Consider the following 19,433-nt stretch of genomic DNA (forward strand, 5'->3'; position numbering starts at 1 on the left):
TTAGAGGCCCCGCAAACTTCAGCCGGCATTTTAATCGGGTTTTGCTGTTAGTACGCACAATTAGCCAACTTAATAGTCGAGTGGTGAATGCATAGATTAACAACGATCATTCTTCAACGATTTCCTAGTTTGCAAGTGACTTTTGCAGAAAGCTAGTGCATAATTAAAGTTAATACAAGATTAACCAGAAATCTTATTGCTTTTATACAAAGGAGGAATAGAACTAAGGAAAGAAATCGAGAGTATCGAGTGTATCCTATTCACAGCGAAAGATGAATGCTTGGAAAATTTAATACCTTGCATTCCAAGTAATTAGATTATCCAAAAAAGTTTTTACCTCTTATATAATGAGCATTACCGGTTTTAACGAACTTTATAAATTAATTGGACCAGCAATAGCGAAGGAGGATACAAATATAATATACCACTAGAGGAGGTATTGAGCGTTAAGATACAGTAAAATAAATTAAAAATACTAATTATTATTTTTTATTGCAATTAAATTCACATATCTAATATTTTAGGAAATATATTCTGTCACAAGTCATATATTTGTGATTCATCTCAAGTGAGTGAGAAGTGTGAAAGGGCTGTATTGTTAGAATGGTCTGGCGATGAGATGTTTTTAATATTCATTATATCACAAATTGGTTGGTTGGGGATGGAGTAGAACAGGTTGCATAGATGGTGGTAAGATATTAGTCCCACGATGATGATTATATAAACGGAAAGAGGGCAAGGGTGACATTCTTCAACTATTGTATATGCCAACTAAACAAAATGACTAGATTAAAATTGCAGGTGAATTTTATAGTCGCACAAATTTTCCAAATATCATTAGCGCAATAGATAACAAGCATACGGATGACACAGCGAGAAGATTCCGGATATCATATTTTACTACAAAAAGTTCTTACTTGCATTTTACTGGAGTGGACAGATGCCGATTTTAAATTTATATACATCGACGTTGGTTCTTAGCTCTTTGAACAGCTTTAAAATCCAATATGACGCTCGATTAAATCGATATAAGTATACAGGAGAAATAAAGTTTTTTTAGAATATAAAATTTTTATTATAATACTCATTGTACATAAATTTGAACCAAATGTAATCAAGATCAAAATTAGATACTTGTCTTCAAATGAACCACCACAATAAGCTGATCTGTGCGTGGAATATTCTTCAAGACTGTCGTGTTGTATTCTGTAACAAAATATAGTCATCATATTATAGTCATTATATAATGATAAAAATAATATGATGTTCAAACTGGTTCTAATTATATGTAGAAATACGGAATTTGAAATGAATAAATGTTTTTTTATTTTACTCCTACTCTAGTACAAAACAAACAGAAGTAAATTCATTTACCTTCACGAAAATTCTATCCTGAGACCGTCGTTTCTATTTATCCAGGACCCGTAGTTTCCATTCATCCAGGACCTGTAGTTTCTATTCATCCAGGACCCGTAGTTTCCATTCATCCAGGACCCGTAGTTTCCATTCATCCAGGACCCGTAGTTTCCATTCATCCAGGACCCGTAGTTTCCATTTATCCAGAACCCGTAGTTTCCATTCATCCAGAACCCGTAGTTTCCATTCATCCAGGACCCGTAGTTTCCATTCATCCAGGACCCGTAGTTTCCATTCATCCAGGACCCGTAGTTTCCATTCATCCAGGACCCGTAGTTTCCATTCATCCAGGACCCGTAGTTTCCATTTATCCAGGACCCGTAGTCTCCATTTATCCAGGACCCGTAGTTTCCATTTATCCAGGACCCGTAGTTCCATTTATCCAGGATTAATCATACCCATTCATCAAAAACTCCGTTTCCATTCAGCAAGAACCGTCGCTTCCATCCATCCAGGAACCGTCGTTTTCATTCATCCAGGAATCTTAGTTTTCATTCATCCAGGAACCGTCGTTTTCATTCATTCAGCAATCGTCGTTTTCATTCATTCAGGAATCGTCGTTTCCGTCCATCCATGAACCGTCGTCTCCATCCATCTAGAAACCGTCGTCTCCCTCCATCAAGGAATCGTCGTTTTCATTCATTCAGGAATCGTCGTTTCCGTCCATCCATGAACTGTCTTCCCATCCATCCATGAACTGTCTTCCCATCCATCCATGAACCGTCGTCTCTATCCATCTAGAAACCGTCGTCTCCATCCATCTAGAAACCGTCGTCTCCCTCCATCAAGGAACCGTTGTCTCCCTCCATCAAGGAACCGTCGTCTCCCTCCATCAAGGAACCGTCGTCTCCCTCCATCAAGGAACCGAGTCTCCCTCCATCAAGGAACCGAGTCTCCCTCCATCAAGGAACCGTCGTCTCCCTCCATCAAGGAACCGTCGTCTCCCTCCATCAAGGAACCGTCGTCTCCCTCAATTAAGGAACCGTCGTCTCCCTCAATTAAGGAACCGTCGTCTCCCTCAATTAAGGAACCGTCGTCTCCCTCCATTCATAGAAAGCTATCGTTTCCATCGATCCAAGTAGCATCGTCTCTTACCATTTAGTATCCATCGTATCCACCCATCCAAGAAACGTCGCCTCTTTTTATTCATGGACTGTTATCTCATTCCTTTCAAACACCATCGACCCATTTCATCCAAACGTAGTGTGTAGTTCTCCATCAACAATTTCGTCATTTGTTCATGGAGTGTATTCTCCTAAATCACTCATACTGGATATTCGACCAGGAAACATGTACAACCAACAAAAACAGTACTCTCCGACCGACCAGGAACAGTCTTCTTAGAATGAACTGGAATCTTCTCCAGCCATCGGTTCCATGTATCCACCGTCTCTGTCCATCCAAGAAACTTCATCTCCATCTACCCCAGAGCCGTCGTCTCTCTCATCCAATAATCTTCGTCAGGAACCATAGTAGCCATACATCCAGAAACCATGGTCACGTACCATTCAAGAGTCATTGTGTCCACTATCCAGGAATCATCCTATTTATCTCCATCCGAAAAACGTCATCTCCATCCATCCAGAATCCATCGAGTCAGAAGCTATCAATTCATACAATCAAAAAACATATTATCAATTCAGGAACCCTTGTATCCATCCACATAAGAAACATTGTCTCCATACATCCAGGAAACCATCGACTACATTCATTTTGGCATCATCTCTATCCATTCAGGATAATCGTGTAACTTAATCATACTGATTTTTCATATTGGGATCGGTACAAATTATTTATATTGGGGTCGATCCAGCCGTCACCGCCAACGTTCTTCATAAAACAAACGTCATTACCATTCATACAGGAACCATCGTATCCATCCATCCAGAAACCGCTGTCCCCATCTATCCAGAAACCGCTGTCTCCATCTATACTATATCATACTATACTCGTTCCATCCCTCCATTCCGGAACCGTTTCATCCCCTCATCCAGAAACATCTTATCCTTCCTTCCCGGAACCGTCGTCTCCATCCAACTAGGAACCGTCGTCTCCATCCAACTAGGAACCGTCGTCTCCATCCAACTAGGAACCGTCGTCTCCATCCAACTGGGAACCATCGTCTCCATCCAACTGGGAACCATCGTCTCCATCCATCCGGGAACCATCGTCTCCATCCATCCAGAAACAGTCACCTCTATCCATCCAGGAACAGTCATCTCTATCCATCCAGGAACCGTCGTCTCCATCTAACTAGGAATCATTCCATCCCTCCATTCCGGAACCGTTTCATCCCCTCATCCAGAAACATCTTATCCTTCCTTCCAGACACCATCTTATCCTTCCTTCCAGACACCATCTTATCCTTTCTTCCCGGAACCGTCGTATCCTTCTTTCCAGGAACCGTCGTCTCCATCCAACTGGGAACCGTCGTCTCCATCCAACTGGGAACCGTCGTCTCCATCCAACTGGGAACCGTCGTCTCCATCCAACTAGGAACCGTCGTCTCCATCCAACTGGGAACCATCGTCTCCATCCAACTGGGAACCGTCGTCTCCATCCAACTAGGAACCGTCGTCTCCATCCAACTGGGAACCGTCGTCTCTATCCAACTGGGAACCGTCGTCTCCATCCAACTGGGAACCATCGTCTCCATCAAAGAGCCTGGACTATCCAGGAATCGTTTTCTTGGACCATCCAGGAATCGTTTTCTTGGACCATGCAGGAATCGTTTTCTTGGACCATCCAGGAATCGTTTTCTTGGACCATCCAGGAATCGTTTTCTTGGACCATCCAGGAATCGTTTTCTTGGACCATCCAGGAATCGTTTTCTTGGACCATCCAGGACTCGCAGTTTTTAATAATCCAGTTTCGAACCATCCAGGAACCGTAGTTTCGAACCATCCAGGAACCGTAGTTTCTAACCATCCAGGAACCATTGTCTTAATCCAGCAACAATCTGTTCTTGCGGTACTGCAACCGCCGTCCCCTGGATTCCTTGTCTCGACTTATGCAGGATTCCTTGTCTCGACTTATGCAGGATTCATTGTCTCGATCTATGTAGGATTCATTGTCTCGACCTATGTAGGATTCATTGTCTCGATCTATGTAGGATTCATTGTCTCGATCTATGTAGGATTCATTGTCTCGATCTATGTAGGATTCATTGTCTCGATCTATGTAGGATTCATTGTCTCGATCTATGTAGGATTCATTGTCTCGACCTATGTAGGATCCATCGGCACCATCTATCCAAGAACCGTCGTCACCGTCTATCCAGGAACCGTGGTCACCGTCTATCCAGGAACCGTGGTCACCGTCTATCCAGGAACCGTGGTCACCGTCTATCCAAGAACCGTGGTCACCGTCTATCCAGGAACCGTTGTCACCGTCTATCCAGGAACCGTGGTCACCGTCTATCCAGGAACCGTGGTCACCGTCTATCCAGGAACCGTGGTCACCGTCTATCCAGGAACCGTGGTCACCGTCTATCCAGAAACCGTCGTACCGCCTATCAAGGAACCGTCGTCACTATCTATCCAGGAACCGTCGTCACCGTCTATCCAGGAACCGTCGTCACCGTCTATCCAGGAACCGTCGTCACTGTCTATCCAGGAACCGTCGTCACCGTCTATCCAGGAACCGTCGTCACCGTCTATCCAGGAACCGTCGTCACCGTCTATCCAGGAACCGTCGTCACCGTCTATCCAGGAACCGTCGTCACCGTCTATCCAGGAACCGTCGTCACCTCTATCCAGGAACGGTCGTCACCGTCTATCCAGGAACGGTCGTCACCGTCTATCCAGGAACGGTCGTCACCGTCTATCCAGGAACGGTCGTCACCGTCTATCCAGGAACGGTCGTCACCGTCTATCCAGGAACCGTCGTCACCGACCATCTAGAACCGTCGTCACCTACCATCTAAGAACCGTCGTCACCGACCATCTAAGAACCGTCGTCACCGACCATGTAAGAACCGTCGTCACCAACCGTACAGGAACCCACCTCTCCGTCCGTCTGGGAACCGCCGTATCCTTCCCGTCTAGGAACCGCCGTATCCTTCCCGTCTAGGAACCGCCGTATCCTTCCCGTCCAGAAACCGCCGTATCCTTCCCGTCCAGAAACCGCCGTATCCATCCGTCCAGGAACCGTTGTATCCATCCGTCCAGAAACCGTTGTATCCATGAGTTCAGGTATCGTGGTCGCCGTTCAGCCAGGAACCGCCGTCTTCATCCATCCAGTAATCGTAGTCGGGAATCATCGGTCCATTCATTTAAAAACCATCCGTTCATACATTCAGGAAACATCGCCACAACAACTCAGGAGCCATTCTCTCCTTTCATTCAGAAACCATCGACTAATAGTTTCCACCTATCCATCCATTCAAAAACCATCGTCTTCATCCATCTAGGAAACCATCGTCTTCATCCATCTAGGAAACCATCGTCTTCATCCATCTAGGAAACCATCGTCTTCATCCATCTAGGAAACCATCGTCTTCATCCATCTAGGAAACCATCGTCTTCATCCATCTAGGAAACCATCGTCTTCATACATCTAGGAAACCATCGTCTTCACCCATCTAGGAAACCATCGTCTTCATCCATCTAGGAAACCATCGTCTTCATCCATCTAGGAAACCATCGTCTTCATCCATCTAGGAAACCATCTTCTCCGTCTATCCAGGAACAGTCGTATCCATCCGTCCAAGAACCATCGTATCCATCCGTCCAAGAACCATCGTATCCATCCGTCCAAGATCCATCGTATCCATCCGTTCAAGAAACGTCGTATCCATGAATTCAGGTATCGTGATCTCCGTCCGTCCAGGAACCCCTTCTCTATCCATCCAGGAACCGCCGTCTGTATCCATCCAGTAATATCAGGAATCATCGGTCCATCCATTTAAAAACCATCGATTCATCCATTCAGGAAATATTGTTTCAACAATTCAGGTGCCATTATCTTGTTTCATTGAGAAACCATCGACCAATAGTTTCCATCAATCTATCCACACAAAAACTGTTATTCTTCTCATACATAATGAAACCATCACCTTTCTCCAGCTCATCAAAAGGTCTCATTTACCATAAAATTGTCAACCTTCCCTGCTCATTGTATTTAATGTTATAATCATCTTTTCAATAATCAATAAATCTTCTTAATTCAAAGATATTAACTCCTCTTTAAATAGAAAATTTTTTTCTAATGTTACATCAATTTCCTCTTTATATTAATAAATATTTTCATACTATAAGTGTTATGGAAATATTTGAAATTACCTGAAAATATATCATCAAGTTTTTATTCCCCTAAGGTTTTACAAAACTTACCCATGTGCCGAATAACACCAGTTATAACCCAAAAACCTCAATAAACTCTATCAATACTCAAACTTATTTCATCTTCAATGTACTTCACAATGTCTCATTATTGCGGTTACAGATTTTTAAATAAAGGAAAGCAACCAGTTATCTCAATATCACCTACAGACTAATTGATTGTCCAATAAGTTCCTTACAAAACTAACGAGTATTATATTTATTTCGTCAGATATTTCTTGTATTTCCTAGTAGTAGTTCTGATCAACTAAATAATGGCAGAATCCAATTTATCAACAATCAGTAATTTGGAAAAGTTATTAATCCGCGTGCTGGAAATTATTCTGAAAAATACAGATACTTTCGATACTATTTCGATTAATGATCTCGGCATGTCAAGTTTTGCAGAGTGTGTTCGAGCAAATTGTATCAATAGTTAATTATTTCAAAAATGATTCGTCTTTAACGGCCTTGTTACTGGTTCAACATTAAGATATGTGGAGCAACTAATCACAATTTTGCAATGAGGCATCTGAAGCAGTTTTTATATAATCCATCGTTTGCGTATTAATGTTATCTGGGATGTATTGTGGTAAACTAAAAATTAGGTTCGGTGTTGCAATTGTAAAAATATGAATTATGGATTTTTAACTATCCTCCATATATACGAAAGTACAGTAAAACCATCGATAACAAATAGTTGGTACATTCTAAAAAATGCGGTTAAAACCTTAAATAATTTGCAATTACCAATTTTAAAATATCCACGTTCTTCGAAATGTGTTCGAAAAAATCATTCCAATAATCTGATAATGATCCTAGATATCTTAAATTCATCATTTTGGCTGACAAATAGATTCTGAGTCACCATCAAAGTAAAATAGATGCGAATTAATATTAAGTATTACTATTAATTAATATAGTATTAGACAATATCAAAATACTTGCATAATTAAAGTATTTTATCCAATAATTGCAAAAGCCGAGAGAGGATTAGTCATCACATGGGCTGGGAATAGTTCTAGAAAATACGAAAAGATTTTCGAAAAGGGATTATATAAATTTCTTACCAGACGTTCTAAATGGCACTAAAATAAAAAATTACGAATTTTCAAGAAGATACTTTTCAAACCGATTTATAATAAATGATTGATAGTTTCCATAATTTTAGTTTTCATAATTTATTTTCTATAGGAGCCTCTTACTATGGGTATGCAGTCGAACGTTATTATAAAAATGGCGAATTTCCTTTGACAGCACAAATACAATTAGTCCCTGATTCGTGAAACTTTCATCACAATATTATTCTAGAAAAAATTATATTTATAATTAGGTACTGACGTTCTCATTTTCTTCATTGTCATAATACTAGGATGAATCCTGTTGAATTTTCAATATTCCACTAAAAAATTCAATTCTAACTCCAAACTACGGATACGGATTTTTCATATTTAAGGGCAACTATAGACAACGACGACCTTGGCATAATTCTACAAAACAAGATATATCTTTTTGGAATATTTCATTGAAATTAATTTCGTGCGGTCACCAAAAATCCTTTTCTTGTTATTCCTTGATTCATCATTAGTTCACGTTTTTGATAAACTTATTCAAAATTACCTCAATATTTTATCTATTATACCAATTCCATGAAATTAATTAGTCATATAGTCCATATGGTAATAGGTAGTTTCAAAAAAACTATTTCCAGATAATGTGCCAAATATTTCCGATCAAATCGTTCCAATAATCTTAAAAAGCCGTTAGGTATTTCAAATATAAGTAGTTTATTACTGACCTGCTGATCACATAGTAAAGTAACTAAATAGTGACAAACCAGAAAATTCGTATGCACGTTTAGTTCTGAAAATATCGTTAAATGTTCGACAGAAAAATAACTAATGTTTTTATTGGATAGCATATTGCCACAAATATTTTAAACATTATCAATTCAGTTCACATCTTGGAAAAATATATAAGAAAAAGCAATAATTATCTCAAGTTCTAACTGAAATACTAAACAAGTCCTGAAAAATACGGTTAATGTCCAAGGGGAATTTCAATTTGGGTGAGATATGTTGGAAGGAAATCGAAAGAACTGAAAATGCAGTTATGTATTCCAAAGTATTTCGTCATTATCGACCAACTTGCTTATTTGTTGTCCGATAAAATATACGAAGATATTATAATTTCAAGAATAATTGAATTGATGTATTCAACAAACGACAAATCATATTCTTAATATATCATCATATATCATTAAGATTGTTTCGGTAAATTCTAAAAAATAGGGTTAAAACACTTTATCGATATCGACATGTTAAATTTTGTATTCGGCAAATAGTTACAATAATCTAAAATATTGTTGGTTACTATAAAAATACTCCGTCTCAATCAATACCATTTTGTGTGATGATAATCATCAGATAATATGGGAATGTTGATATCTCTGAAAAATAGATAAGACACAGAAGAAATGACAGACCTTTGGCTTGGTCATTAATTTTATATAATCTTCAACCGATACCTGGAAAATATTATAGACGGTACGAAATTTTAAGAAACTGACCTCTTCGCATTCCTCTTGTAAGAATAAATAAATCTAGTTTTTTTCGAATACACACGAGCGGTTATAATGATCTAGACCCATTTTCGAGAACATATTTTCTTCTCTTGTCGCAGTCTGTGAAATATATATTAGCATTCGGCATAATAAATGGATTACTCGTTTTTATGGATTATAATTAGGCAAGGTACAGCGCAAAAAATTTCAACTCTGGAGAATTTGGTATATAATCCATGGTTTGCGTATTTCAACTCATCTGATATGTGTTAAAGTTATCTGAAAATTCGGTTGGGTATTCCAATTGTGAAAATATCAATAATGAGTTTTTCCAAACTATCCTCTAATATCTGAATATATTGCAAATCCATCGATAAAACAAATAATTCTGAAAAATACGTTTAGAACACCTTGAACAACCTACGTTTACGAATTTTAAGATAAAATCATAAAATTAGGCCCTCAAATAAATTCTAGTAGAAATATACCATATCAAAATAGTTGCATAATTTAAGTAGTCTATTCAAGCATTGTAAAAGCAGAGTTTAGAAGATTGGTCATCGCATGGTCAGAGTTATTCTAGAAAAAAAAAACCAAAGGATTTTCGAAAAGAAATTATATAAATTTCTTACCAGACCTTCTAAAGACACTGAATGGTACTACAATAAAAAAATTACGAATTATGAATGATCGATCGATAGTACATCTATTTTTGATAAAAATCGTATATCAAACTATAAAAAATCACCTACTTCCGAATGTTATTTATCAATATGGCGAATTTCTTTAAAATGTACAAATATAAATCATAAGTCACCAATTCAGAATACATTTCTTCACGTGATTATTCTAGAAAACATTGTCAACATAACGTAATGATTACCGACCTTTGCGTTGTCATCAGTAATAGTGTCCGAAGCAATCAGGTTTCACGAAGTTACTATGATTACTATAACTACGGGTGGTAAACTACGACGAATCCCGTTAATTTCAAAGATTTCACTTTCACATTCAATTCCAGCTGCAAACTATGGACACAGATATTTCATTCTCACGAGAAACTATGGAAAGGGGACCTTACTATATATTCTAAAAAAACAATATATATTTTCTTGGAATACCGCATTTAAAGTACTTCCATACTGTCAACAAAAACCGATCTTTCTCCGTTAAGTATTCCTGATTCATCACAAGTTTACATTTGTTAACCAAAATGTTCCAAACCACCTCAATATTTTATCGATAATACTCATTCTATGAAATTAATTAATCACTATGCCAATTGGTAATAAGTATTATTCCCATTCTGTATAGACATTAAACATAAGCTTCCAAAAAACTACTTCCTGATAATGTGCTGAATATGTCCGATTAAATTGTTCCAATAATCTTCAAAACTTATGTATTTTAAATATAGTTATTTTATTACTGACCTGCTGATTGGTTATCCATTGAAGATGTTAAGCATGTTAATCACGAAAAATGAAAAAATTTGCATTATTTTAATCTAGAGACTTGCTATAATTAATGTCATTCATATAGAAAGCAATATAGATTTTGCCGAAAGGTTGATCACATAGTGAAGTAAATAGATTGTAACATACCAGATAATTAATATGTAAGTTGATTCAATTCTGAAAATATCGTTAAATGTTCGACACTGAAGCACTAAACAATTGTAATACGGTTAAGACATCATATCCGCCCAATGAGAATTTAAAGTTGGGCGAGATGTGTCGGCAGTAAATCAAACGAACTGAAAATGCAGTTATGTATTCCAAAGTACCTCATTATTACCGACCTGTTTTATTGTTCGTTGTCCGATATTCCAGGATATTATAATTACAAGAATAATTGAATTGACCTCTTTAACAAACGCCGAATCATATTATTTATATATCTGTGTACTTAATTCTGTCGTTGTTACATTCTAAAAAATAGGGTTAAACCACCTTACCCACTTTGATATGTGAAGTTTTGTAGAACGTGTAGGAGCAAATAGTTAAAATAATCTAATATTGTTAGTTACTATAAAAATACTTCATCTTTACCGACCTGATTATGTGACTCGCTTTTTCGAATTGCCGTAATATCGCATTAAAACAAATAAAAAGTGATGATCATCATTAGATGATACGGGAATGTTGGAATATCTCTGTAAAATAGATGAAACACAGAAAAAATGACAGCCCTTTGGCTCGGTCACTAATTTTCTATAATGTTCAACCGATACCTGGAAAATATTATAGACGGTACGAAATATTAAGAAACTGACCTTTCCATTTCAATTGCAAGTATGGATAGTTTTTTCCGAAGACACGCAAGCAGTTATAATGATGTATATACCCATTTTCTCCTCTCTTAAAGCAGTCTGTAAAATATATATGAGCAGACGGCATAATAAATGAATTACTCGTTTATGGATTAAGCAGATCACTTGTCAAAAAATTTTAATTCTGGAAAACACGGTAAATAATCCATCGGAAGCAGATTTCAGTAAATCCATTGATAAGACAAATACTGGTGCATTCTGAAAAATACGGTTAGAACTCCTTGAATAATCTGCGATTACCTATTTCAAGTTGTCCACATTCCTTGAAATTTGTCCTAATAAATCATCCCGATAATCTGATAGATTCTAGATATCCCAAAATCATCAATTAGGCCCTCATAAAGATTTTGGAGAATCATCAGAGTAAAATAGATGGAGTTAATTAGTAATAGACCATATCAAAATAGTTTTATAATGACAGTATTCTAACCAATTATCACATAGGCTGGGAATCATTCTAGAAAAGATTATCTATTTTCGAAATTATAGAAATCTCTTACCAGACCACCGACTGACACTCGATAAAACATTACGAATTTTGAGGCTTGTTCAACTGATTTATTATTACGTTATGTATTATTATGAGGAATTCTAGAAAACATTGTCAACATAACGTAATGATTACAGACATTTTTCATTTTCATCACTGTCATTTTAACAGTTTCCGGAGCAATCAGATTTTCACGGAATTTATCGTAGTTATCTATTTTTCCGCTGCAATAAAACTTAAGACGAACTGAAATATTTAACTTCCACCTGCAAATTATAGATACATATATTTCATTCTTACGAGGAACTATAGGAGGACCTTACCACATGTTCTAAAAAAATCAATATATTTTTTCAAGATTTCATTAAAATTACCTACATACAGTCGACAAATTAATCTTCCACTTAGTTATTTCAGGATTCAATGTTTACATTTTCTAATAAAATTGTTCCAAATTACATCGCTAGTCCATTTGTTAATTAGTATTATTTATACTCTGTATAGATTTTTAACATAGTTTTTAAAAAAATATTTCCAAATAACGTTGGGTCAAATTTATAGTATCACATGCACGATGAATGTTCACTCAATACAGTACAAATCCAACCTTTTTGGAAAAGACTATACACGGTAGGACAGTGGCTCGAACTGCAATCTGGATTATGAATCAATCTCATCCCCCAAAAGCTTTCAGCAGCATACTAAATTTCTCAACAACGCACAGAATCGAACATAAGTATACATTAGTATACTGATTATCAAAAACATTTCTTTACTTGAATGAGTCTGTAAAATATTTGTTAGATATATGGTAGACATATAGGTGTGTATTATTCGTTTTTGTAAACTAACTTATTAAATTACTGAATAGTTTACAAATTAGAAAAATCTATATTTGGTAGAAAAAGTGAATTTACTTCAAGCACAAAACATTCTGAAAAATACAGTTAATTGCCGATCTTACGTTCCAAATACTGCGAAAGGTGTCCGAGTAAATCGTTTCCATAACCTTAAAAACTGCCGTAGTCCAAAAATATTTCAATATCCTTTTTCAAATTTCCAACATATTCTGAAGCATGTTAATTACTAAAATATATCTAGTTGACACTTGATAGAATCATAATACTTGCATGTATAATATCCAATAAAAGAATTCAAATCGTTGAACATCAGATACTCGATTTGAAGTAAAATATAGGCAGAGAATCGTTCTAGAAAATAGGAATACTTTCGAAAAGGAATTAATTGGCCACTGGCAGTACGAATTTTAAAGTGGCGCCTGTTTAACAGAACTACAATTATCATGATTATTACATAATTTTATAAAACTTAAATCATAATATGGACCACATACCATAAGTACATAAAATGAAGTGCTTTCAAACATCAATATGACGATTTTTTTAAACGTGCAGACGCAATTTGAAATTTTCCAAATTTTCGTGTTCATGCGTATATGTTGTGATTGTGGTGTCAAGTACAGTGACCAGAATGATTTATTGTGTTCCTCTCTCATGTAATTTAAGTATGTCCGAAAATTTTGTTGTAGAATACGTGGCTCGCTTGTAGACATAATAAAATCAATCCCATTTTTATCTTTGTCAAATTAAAAAATGTCGAGTGGAATTGGATAGAACGAAATTGAAGTATACCTAAGTTTGATAGAACAATTCTTTGGTAAATCTAATGATTTTTCCAGAATTCGCTGAAACATCTACGTTAAATGCAAATTTTTTAAACGAGTACCTTACTACAAATGACAACTGCGCAGCTTGAGACATCCGATTTTTTGGAATATTCAATTAAAATTAGCTTTATTTGGTCATTAAATGTCGATATTTCTTCGAATAACTTGATCCAAATCATGACAAATCGATTGAGTAATCTAAAAATGCAGTTAGTATTCCAAAAATAGTTCCTTTACCAACCTGATTATTGAACGTTCATTAAAATATTCCGAGCAAGTTTATAAAAAAAAAATACTCGGTTTTTAAAAAAATCGAGATTTGCTGCAGTTAACGTTTTTCTATTGGATTAAATTACACAAGGAGTAATGCAGATATCCTGGGAATGTTGAAATACAGTTCCAAAGATCTCGCGATGATATTCGACATCATCCTGTATTTCTGTATCATTCTGCTGTATTACGGAAAATTAATCCTAAGTCTGAATATCTTGCTAATCTTTAATTTTATTACATTCCGATAAAATCTAGATCAGGTAATAATTTCATTTCTACTTTAACCAAAAAAATAATTGTTAATTATGTCATTTGCTTATTTCAGGTTTTACGTCCTGAAAAATACGGTTAAGATATCACATATTTCCCTTGCGAATTGCAAGTTGTATAAGTAAATTATACAAACAAAACGTTATGCATTCCAAAATTACGTCGTCATTACAGACCTGATTATTGCTTGTTCGATAAAATAAGACCAGCAAAATAGAGGTGATTGAGAAATTAATATCAATAATGATATTTTGGGCACGCTCCTTCTATCTGCTCATATAAAACCATTCAATAAGTAGTTTCATTCCGAAATATATAGTTGAAACATCTTAAATTATATCTGATTGTCGAATTTCGCAGATTCAAATGTTGCTAAATGCGTCGGAGTAAATCGTACCAATGACCTGAAAATACCGTTAGGTATTCCAAACAGATTCCGAAGCATGTTTGACCAAATCATAATACTTGCGTGATTAAGATAATCCATCCAATAATTACGAAAAGTGGTAAGATTGGAAATTCATAAATTAATCTTGTATACATAGCATGGAGTGAAAAAAATACAAATGCATTCTAAAAAATACGAAAAGATTTTCGAAATGAAATTATATCTCTTACCAAACTTCCAAATAGACATCGACTGGAACTGCAAAATGAAGTAGGAATTTTGAAGACAGCTTTTGGTCAAGCGATTTATAATGATTATATGTAACTCACGAGTATCAAATGTTGCAAAACATGTTTTTATTATGAACCGCATGCCATAAGTAACAAAACTCACATGCTTTCAAACGTTATTTATCAATACAATCAATACATTCACGTTAAATTCCAACTGCACATTATAAACATAAGACCTTATTTTAGGTGCAAATAGAGAAAATGTTTAGCTACGGTCTTAGTAGAATTTTTCATTGTTATAAATTTTTGATAAGCTTGAACCACGTTGCTTTCGAGATCATTTCCATAAAAGTTATTCTAAAAAATATCTATTTTTTTTATTTGAATTTACCTTGATACGATTAAAAAACTTGCGAAATTTCACGTTAGATATTCTGTCGATGTCTGTATGTCGATTCTTGCGTTCCTCGAAACGCATCAATCACTATTTTTATTGGCACTACGTATTTGATAACCAGTTTTCTCAAAAAAAAATCCGACGGATGACATTTTCCGAAATGTGTCCTAATAAATCGAATCAATAATGAAAATGCTATTAGAAAACCCATATTTTTTATAATCCCGGATTGATTGAAAATCCGCAGAGTGAGAACAGATCTAGAAAATACAGATTTTCGAAAAGAAATTATACGAATCCCTTACCAAAAATTTCCATGCCGGCATTTTTTTCAATATGTCTTTAGAACGCACCAAAACATTTTTTCACACGATTCTACCAGGAAACATTAGTTGATTGATGGCATAGTATAATGATTACACTTGGGAATTTTCATAGGTATCAATACAAGCTGTGAATGTAACTTTCTTATGTGCCATAATACTTCAAACTTCAGGATTTCACATATTTCAAACCTTCAATTCCAAGTGCTATTAATATTACTTCTAATAGGAAATTGCTGATGCTATTGAAATAAGTTTCCTGTACAATAGATTTTAGTAGACTTATTGTATGAATCATTCCTTTCTATAAATGTTTTATGAATATTTTTTCCCAAGGTCAATCCTGTTCCTGGAAAAACTTTTGTTGGGGAAGCAATAATTACCTAAGGTCTACTTCAGGTAAGACATTCTAAAAAATACAGTTAAGGTACGATACATAATCTGTAATTACAGACTTATGCGTGTTTTTCGTTATTACCGAGCTGCACTCACTACTTTTTGTGATTAGAAGAATGTCAATTATGTATCTTTTGGACAAACTGTGCTTTATCTATCCCCATACGCACCAAAACCATTGAAATAAATAGTTGATGCATTCTGAAAAATACAGTTAGAACAAATAATCTGCGATTACCCAATTTGCTATATCCAAAGTTCTGGGGAAAGTGTCTGCGTAAATCATTTCAATAATCTGAAAATACAGTTAGATATTCCACAAAAATATCTTTTATCACCTTAGGTTTATAGATCGTTTGCAGGTTGTGATTTAGAATAAATGTTTAATATTTTGTCAGAGTGAAAATCCAGATCCTAGAAACTGTTCGAAAATACGCAATTTTCCAAAAAAAATTATCCATATCTCTTACCAAACTTTCTAAAGAGGCACTGATCGGCACTAGAATATCAATGTATGAATATAAAAGGCGTCATACTACGGATTCCTCAAAATGGTCATTGACGAAACTATGAACTCTTTCATTTCACTTGTAATTCATAAAACATTGGTAGAGTGTCCATGTGATACAATGATTGCATTTCCAATTTTCCAAGGTAAGCTATATACATACTCATTAACTACTCGTAGGATATTCTAACGAATTTCAGTGAAATATTTACTTCTATCTGCACACCACGAAACATCCAATTTCCAAGTGTTACTATAAAAAAACAAGGACCTCAGTGCAAATCGATAATTATGATAACTTTTGAAATACTTTTCCACGACATGGTTATTCTAAAAAATTATTTTTTTAGAATTTTTCATTATGCGACCCTTACATGGACTTTATGACAGTTTGCTAACCTACACTTTGGTAAGCTAGATGCAGGTACATCTTGAAGTCATTTTCTTTTTAGATAATAATAATAGGAGTAATCCAATATTCTGAAAAATACTGTTAAAGCATCCCAAATATTTCATGGTTCATACCTTCGCTTTGTTGATTACAAAGTTAAATGATGAATTCTGAAAAAAACCGTTAGGCGATCGAAACCAATACCTTCATCACTCAATCTATTCAATTAAAAGTTTAGAATTTAATTCGTATGTATAGGACATAAAATTGTTAATTCTTGGTTATTTTCAAACGAATGCTCACAATGTCATTAAGAGCTCCCAAAATTGTTCCGTCCGAACTACATATAATCTGAAAAATACGTCTAGGATAATCCGAATATTTCAGAATTGTCGTATACCCTGCACTATCTTTTCAAACAAATGTATTTTTAACGTGATGATAGGATGTTAGACCAATACAAAAATACTGTATTCTGACGCTGGTACTTGATATAAAATTCTAATGCTGATCGACTAAGTCTCGTGATTAATAGTTTCAATCCAAAATCCACAAAAAATAGGGAGTATATATCATGTTTACTAGCAAAACCGAATGAAGTAACCAATTCTGAAAAATAATTTAATTTTCTAAAATATCTGACAATTTAGTATGATCTTTAAAAGTTCTTAGATGATCTGAAGAAACTATTTTCATTCTAAAAAAGAAAGAACGGAAAAAATTATCCTAAATAAAAAATATTTACAACAAAGTTGATTAGTTTCTAAATTTTGGGCGAAATTTTTGGAGAATCAGGAAATCTCTCAAAATCAGAAATACTGCAATTCTCGTAACCTTCTATTTAGCAGAACACAGAGGAAATATTACAAGAAATATCAATGTTCCATTCTAACGAACAACATAAAAACATTTTATTGCAGTAAGAAATTATTCGTTAAAAAAAACTTTTCAGTGGATAGTTTTGCCGAAACTATATACCAAATATGTCACATACTACTATTAAAATTCAGTATCATAATTAGTTTAAATTAATAATTGATCATTATTTTAAGTAATAGGCTAAATATGTCTACTTGATATGTTCCAATAAAATTGCAGGCTTCCAAATAAAGAATTCAATCAACCATAAATTCGAAAATAAATACGTAGTAAATTTTAGATAAACTCTTAACATTCAACTTTATCTCCATGCATATGCGCACATCTGCGTATTAGTAAGCACTTCACAACTTAATATAAAATAAGTTCATTAGCTCATTCTCATGTTTTAGTGTCTTGGATATTTCACTAATTCGAAGTTACTTTTTTCATAGAATCAATCTACTTATAAATTAAAATTCTAGCTTCACAGTAAAAAAAAATGGAAATATGTATTAGCAAATCTACTTTGATGTTCGAAACTCACAATTTATTGTTGCAGTGTAAAAACATAAATGGTTAATGCAAATGATAAAACACTTGGGAATAAATAATATTCTGAAAAATAGAGTAGGGGATTTCTTAAATGTTTCACTTATAATTTCTCCAAATAACCTATAACATATCAAAGCATTCTAAGAAAACTAAATTCTACGAATTTTTATGCATGCAAAGTTACAAAAAATATTATTAAAATGGACCTTTTAGAAGATCAATCTATTCATCCTTCAAAAATTTTTTTTGAAGCGTCAGTATTGAAAGCTTCAATTAGTTGAAAAAAACAGACCTTTACAATTTAAACTAGTTATATCGCATCTTTCAATTACAAGCCCTCAGAAGAAGCTTCAGTTTTTTTATATCCTATGTACGACCTGTTGGTAACTAAACTCAAGGCAGTAATTGATCATCAAAATATAATTTAGATTGAGGATAACTACAAATAGAAAATATTGTCAATTTATATGAATTTTATGAAATTATAAACTTTTATTTAGACTGATTTCAGCTATGTAAAAATTGAGAGGATAAACCACCAAAAAATTCAGTTATTCAAGTATTTAACTAAGAGTTAATTTCTTTCAAACAGGAAAATTCCAGAAATGATAATTAGATATTATTTTGAATCACACAGAAAAATATAATTACATTTTGTACTCTGCAAATTTTTTGAAAACTTCTGAACTCAAGTTGCAATAATAAACGAAGAATACAAGCATACCAATATGTCCTACTCTTTTAATTCACTTTTCTTGAACTGAAGGAGTATTCTTGCAATACCTCTGCCACACCAATAAATCTGAATAACTTTGAAGAAACAAAAAATTCAATAGAAATCTAGTTCCTCGGAAAGTCTTAGTTGCGATAATTCTCAGTAATCACTCACACAGATTCAGTCTAGTTATTGTTCCCTAGTAATATACTATATCTGTAAAAAATAGAAATATACAATTTTTTATGAATTTCTATACCCTGCTATACTTTACTCTCACGCAATAATACCAAGTTTCTACAGAATTAAAAGGTCGG

General features: G+C 34.7%; 1 protein-coding gene across 21 annotated transcripts in view; it reads right to left on the bottom strand.

Moving 5' to 3' along the window:
• Nucleotides 1-490: 490 nt before the first annotated feature.
• LOC130891031 (ubiquinone biosynthesis monooxygenase COQ6, mitochondrial) overlaps nt 491-19,433 on the bottom strand; it is a 73,975-nt gene continuing 55,032 nt past the window's right edge. The window contains exons 5-10 of one of the 21 annotated variants that reach the window (XR_009058835.1): nt 19,126-19,332; nt 16,908-17,597; nt 16,560-16,850; nt 6,750-16,503; nt 1,375-6,698; nt 491-1,206 (exon numbers count right to left, since the gene is read on the bottom strand). The gene's annotated coding sequence lies outside the window, so the exon portion shown is untranslated. Of the gene's footprint in view, nt 1,207-1,374; nt 6,699-6,749; nt 18,841-19,052; nt 19,333-19,433 lie in introns of all 21 variants that reach the window. The other 20 variants (XR_009058839.1, XR_009058838.1, XR_009058837.1 and 17 more) reach the window with 20 other exon arrangements.

Source organism: Diorhabda carinulata, chromosome 3 (genome assembly GCF_026250575.1).
Source record: "Diorhabda carinulata isolate Delta chromosome 3, icDioCari1.1, whole genome shotgun sequence".
NCBI classification, from domain to species: Eukaryota; Metazoa; Arthropoda; class Insecta; order Coleoptera; family Chrysomelidae; genus Diorhabda; species Diorhabda carinulata.